At 45.5% G+C, this 5,466-nt stretch overlaps 1 long non-coding RNA gene across 1 annotated transcript in view; it reads right to left on the minus strand.

Annotated features, from left to right (window-relative positions):
- Window positions 1-4,771, minus strand: part of LOC110398695 — a 9,287-nt gene extending 4,516 nt beyond the window's left edge. The window contains exon 1 of the long non-coding RNA XR_002438562.1: window positions 3,889-4,771. This is a non-coding gene — a long non-coding RNA (uncharacterized LOC110398695). The remainder of the gene's footprint in view (window positions 1-3,888) is intronic.

The raw sequence follows: 5,466 nt of genomic DNA on the forward strand, positions 1-5,466 counted from the left end.
AGAAAGACAATGGACCAGATAAATGAATAAGAACAAAGGAAAAAAGGAGACTGGCTCTTTCAGTGACTTCTTAGAGTCTCTACATAATTAGATTTCTTAAAAGGGAAGCAAACACCAGATATTCCGCTGATGAAGTCAAAGTAACTTCACTGAAGTCAAGTGAGCTACAGGCCTGCATGCATGGAAAGCATCCCCATACCCTACTATTCAAGGGGAAATGGTTTCAAACTAGAGCACAGCAGAGTTAGATTAGACATGAAGAAGTTTTTTACAATAAGAGTGGCAAGGCACTGGCACAGCTTGCCCAGAGAGGTGGTGGGTGCCCCATCCTTGGAGACACCCAGGGTCAGGCAGGATGGGGCTCTGAGCACCTGATGGAGCTATGGATGTCCCTGTTCACTGCAGGGGAGTTGGACCAGATGGCCTTTAAGGGTCCCTTCCATCTCAAATGGTTCTATGATTCTATGATTCTGTGATTCTGTGATTCTGTGATTCTGTGATTCTGTGATTCTGTGATTCTGTGATTCTGTGATTCTGTGATTCTGTGATTCTGTGATTCTGTGATTCTATGATTCTATTCCACCGGCCAGGAAATTTTGGAACATCTTGTAACTACCTATCTGCATATATTTCCATGTGGATAGATAGGGGTATAGATAGGATTACACATATAAACAACACAAACTGGAGATGAATAGTGCTCTAAAGAATCAGAGGGGCCTGTACCACTTAAATACATGATGACTCCTCCCTGCTGCATGAACCAGCTGGAGAAACACCCTGGCTATGGGAAACCCAGGCTGCCTGCTCACTGTTCCCTGGCCAAACCACAGAACACGCTGCTGGCCCACATGGGAATAGAGGAAGCCCTGCTTCCTTCCCTAAGCTCCAGGCCATGTGAGAACCAGCCAGACCTCTGGGAAACCCACTCCTCTGCTCACATTGACAGCAGATCTGCAGAGCTCTGTGACTTGGTCAGAACCAGAAAGATGAGTCTGAGAATGACAAAAAGCCCAGATCTATCACAAAGCCAAACATCAAGTCCCAGCAAAAATAAAGCTTGGGAGTGCCAGAACTTCTCAACATGCCATGACCTTTTCAGCAATGTGGTTGTCACTTAATTTTTCCGTTAAGTAACTATAAAGCAATGCATTTTCCCTGTATCGCACTCTTGGATCTGGCTGAGCTCTATTTTACTCACACACACATTCATACATACAAAGACCAGCCCGAGCCAGTGGCCTGCAACTGAAAATTTCAGCCTGAACAGCTATGCACTGGCAAGGACATAGCATTAGAAAAGAGAATTTTTTAATGGGAAATGTCTGGCAACCTTAATTATAGGCACCACTGCCAGCTCCACCAATAATTATAGCTCAGTTTCAGCATCATCCATGTGCTAACAAATATATAGAATGACAGGAGCATTTGCCAGTGATATCCACCAGGATACACTTCCAACTGGCTGGAATAGCAAGCTGTGAGATGCAGAGGTGACCTCACTCTGTCTGTGTGCCCCCAGGTGCAGATCTTCTGCTGTCCGAACCACTCCACCTACCACTGTGGAGGGGTTGCTTTGGCCTCCTTCCATCTGTAACCTCCCAGGCAGAGGGAGGACTGTATTTTAGTCTTATATATAAGACCATGGGGTTCCCCATGGCCAAAGTGAGCTCTTGCATCTCCACACAGCCTGCACAAATATGGAAAGGATAAACAGGACGCTCCCCAGGGGAGCAAGGCAGCCGTACAACCAGAGCTGTTTGGGTGCCATCATAGTGCTTTGATTGAAAAAACTGTGCACTCAAATTTCATTAGCTCCCATCACAAACCTGGCTACTGAAATTGTTTCCTGGCTCTTAGCAGCACTCTCGGCTGCCAGGGGTCTGCGGATTGATGTGAAAGGTCTGGAGCTGCACATGTTGGAAGCCCACTTCATGGAGCTCCATGGCCCTGCTCCATGGCTTTGCTGGGTCTCTGCTAGCCACACTGCTCAACAATGACAGCCCAGAGCACACATTTATTGCAGTGCTGAAATTTTAATTACCGAGAAATTAGGAAAAGAAGCGAGAAAGGATTGGGGGCAGCATGTAAAGCAGTGAAAACATGCTGGAGCTTCAGCCATCTGTAAGAACCTTGGAGGAAAACGTGGAGTAGTGAATAGCTCCAAAGGTGCAAATCTTCACAGGGCTCTAGACTGTCCCTGCACCCTCAGTCTCTCCCCATATCAGGACACAATGCTAATCACGGGCCAGACCTCAGTGTCAGAGGATCAGCCTCTATGCAAGCCTAGAGGACAACTCCAACTTGCTGAAGTTCCTAATATAAGCATTACATTAAAAGAAAGAAAACCTCTATTAGTTGTAGAAATATTCATAACTCATTCATTCAGAAAGTAGTGAGAAGTAGGAAAATGAATTTTTAAAAAAATTGTTATAATTTGAGAGAAAAGAAATAGTTTCTCCGTGCCTTCCACACCTATGTTTTAGAAACCAGCCAGGCAATAAAAATGTTTAACAATTGTAAGCAATTCAGCATTTGAAATGGAGCATTTTGCCTTTTCAGATTTCCTGTCCTCACTTGGAATTGTCTTAGATTATTTAATTGAAACTTTAAGTTCTTTTCTTCATCTTTTCTTCTTCCTTCCACTTTCCACACCTCCATGCTTCCAGCATAGCTTAGCTCAGTGACACAAACCCAGGAAGACATCCCTATGTATAGCAATATGAGAAAAGGAGCAGCCAGTGTTGGTAAAACCACTTCTTTCTCAAAACATGTTGTTGGCTGCAAACTTTTAACCATCTCTAAAATCATCAACCCAGGACCTTTACAGAGGAGAGGGAAGACAATATCAAAACAAACACGTTCATGTTTCCCATTGAAACTTCCACATGTCCAGAGAGCAACATTCTCCCAAACCCTGAGATTCAGAAGCAGGAAAATCACCCAGCACAAGAGGTGCTGACCCTTGACAGTCAAATCAGTACTACTAGAGGCATCTCAGCAGCGAATTGAAACCTTCTCAGATGCAATGTTCCACAGATAAATCTTATTTCCAGGTTCCAGCTAATATTCTAATACCATTTAAAGTCCAAATGTTCTTATTCTCCCTTTTCTTGAAGATATTAGCAACTGCTTTGTTCTTAATTCCACTTTAATAACATCCTTGTTTTAGAATTTTCATGGGTTTTAAATATTGTCGTTAGCATTTTAAGTCAGTCTCCAATATTTGGCAAAGTTGGAGTTTCTGTCAAATCCAAAACGGTTGCTGGCCATGGGGCCTGGGAGTGCTGTTGCAGACCCAGCAGCCTCCACCCTCCCCAACCATCACAACTGGAAACAGGCCCCACCATTCAGCCTGGGGAAGCCCATGGCAGGTAGACATAGAATTACAGAATCACTGAGGTTGGAAGAGACCCCTGAGATCCCCAAGTCCAACCCCAACCCATCCCACCACGCCACTGACACCATGCCTAATGGTGTGACACCTCAGTGCCACATCTCCATGGCTCTTAAACACCTCCAGGAATGGTGACTCCACCATTTCCCTGGACAGCCTGTGCCAGTGCCTCACCACTCTTTCTGGAAGGCTGGGCCTGTAGAGGAGAGGCCAAAGGAAGTTAAAAATGCCCCGAGAAACATGCTATAGGTTGCCCAGGAGAGCTCAGTGCCATCAATACATCATTTCAGGGTCAGGAATTTACTTCCTGGGAGGGCTGTGACCACTTTTCCCCACCTGTGGACCTGTGGGGCAGAAGACATCTCTGCCAGGATGCCTTTACGTGCAGCTAAAGCCATTGTCATAACACAAAACAATCTCATGCAACATGGCTCCCTCAGTCTGTAAGAGCAGCTGAGGACTCAGCAGCTCCAAACCACCCGCAGCAGTACCTGGGAATGTACTGGAGGTCTCAAAGCAGGAAAAAATCCTCCAAAGCATCTCCTGTGAGATGGCTGCAATCTGGGCCCCTCGTTATCCTATTCCCAGTTTGCATGATGCTGTGATATGTAAATCAAACAAAAAATGACCCTGGTTTCCAGGCACACTTTAAATTTAGTAACTTAGAAGCACTGCATTTAGGCTTAATAAAAGTTATGATTTGTTGATTAAATACCAGCTGAAAACTGAAAGAGTGCTTCCTGAGCTTTACAGGGTGGCAGGCAATAAATTGTGTTGCCACCTAATTATTCTGTCTGAGTGCGATCTCCAAAAGAGAACACGATGCGTATTTGTCACAATGCTGGGGGAGGACTCTGGGCATTCTGAACTTTATCATCATTGTGTTTGTGAGGGAGGCAGGGGGACCTGGGCACAATCCCACAGATTGGCCTGCAGAGCCTCAGCATACAGTCAGCAGAGCCACCTCATCCTGCCTCCGACTTTCCCAGGAGGTTTATGCAATCCATGCATTTCACACCTCACACCTGAAAGCCCCCAGTGGGTCAAACGTGAGCCCCAAGTGTGATGGAGCCCTATCAGGTGTCTGTGCCATCCCACCAGCTTCCTGAAAGGGGACAACAAGCCTTCCCTACTGCAAGGCCAAGGACACCCAGAAGCGTATTTTTTCTTCTCTCTAATCTATATAGATCATTAACTATGCCTATCACAGTGATTTCACTTTCTCTCTCAGGTCAAAGGAAGAGTAGGTTGGCTTTAACTCAAGGCTTGACTTGCTCAGAATGGCCACTTGCTGTGGTGGGTTCAAGGCAGCTCTCCGCTCACGCCCAGGAGCCAGCAGCTCCTTCATGGTAAATTACATCTGTGCATAGTGGGTCGCACGCTGCAGATGGAGCAACTTCTCCCAAAAAAACAATTTATCCTGGTCATACAAGATAATGGAAAGAGAGCTCTTTTAAAAAAAGGATACAAAAGGATGATTCATCCTGAATTATCCAATCTTTTCTTTATTTTAAGCAGATGTAATCCACTCATTGTTCCAAGTAAGAAATCTGCTGCACAGTTGCAAGTGCCAACCTGAGCTCTCAGAAAGTATCTCTCAGTTCCTATTCACCCACCCACAGGGAATACATCTCCAGGCACGGGCATCCAGCCTCACTGCTGGTTGGTGCTGAGCACCCCCATCAGAGCAGGGCTCTCAGCACCCTTCTTGGGAAGCCTTCAGGATGAGCCCATGAAGAATGAACCGACAGCAAAGATGCATGTTTTCCCATCTAATTTTTTTTTCAGAGCAGCAAGAGGGAAGAAAGTCATCCGTTTGGGTTTTTACCACCCTGCAATAGCTTCCACATCCCACATGTCTGCCAATCTGTTCAATCCCCCCAATGCCAAATTAAAACAGTGGCACAAAATGCCACCCTACAATCACACAAAACGCTACCCTGAATTGGAAAGTGCCCTTTAGCAAGAGGGTCCCTCAGGTGAAAAGTGTAAAGTGATCTGGAGCTGGGTGTTAAGCTCTTCCACAATAGAATTCAAAATAATTGTGCTGCTTGACAGGTAGTAAAATT

The sequence above is a fragment of the Numida meleagris genome, chromosome 4, assembly GCF_002078875.1.
Source record: "Numida meleagris isolate 19003 breed g44 Domestic line chromosome 4, NumMel1.0, whole genome shotgun sequence".
Classification (NCBI taxonomy): domain Eukaryota; kingdom Metazoa; phylum Chordata; class Aves; order Galliformes; family Numididae; genus Numida; species Numida meleagris.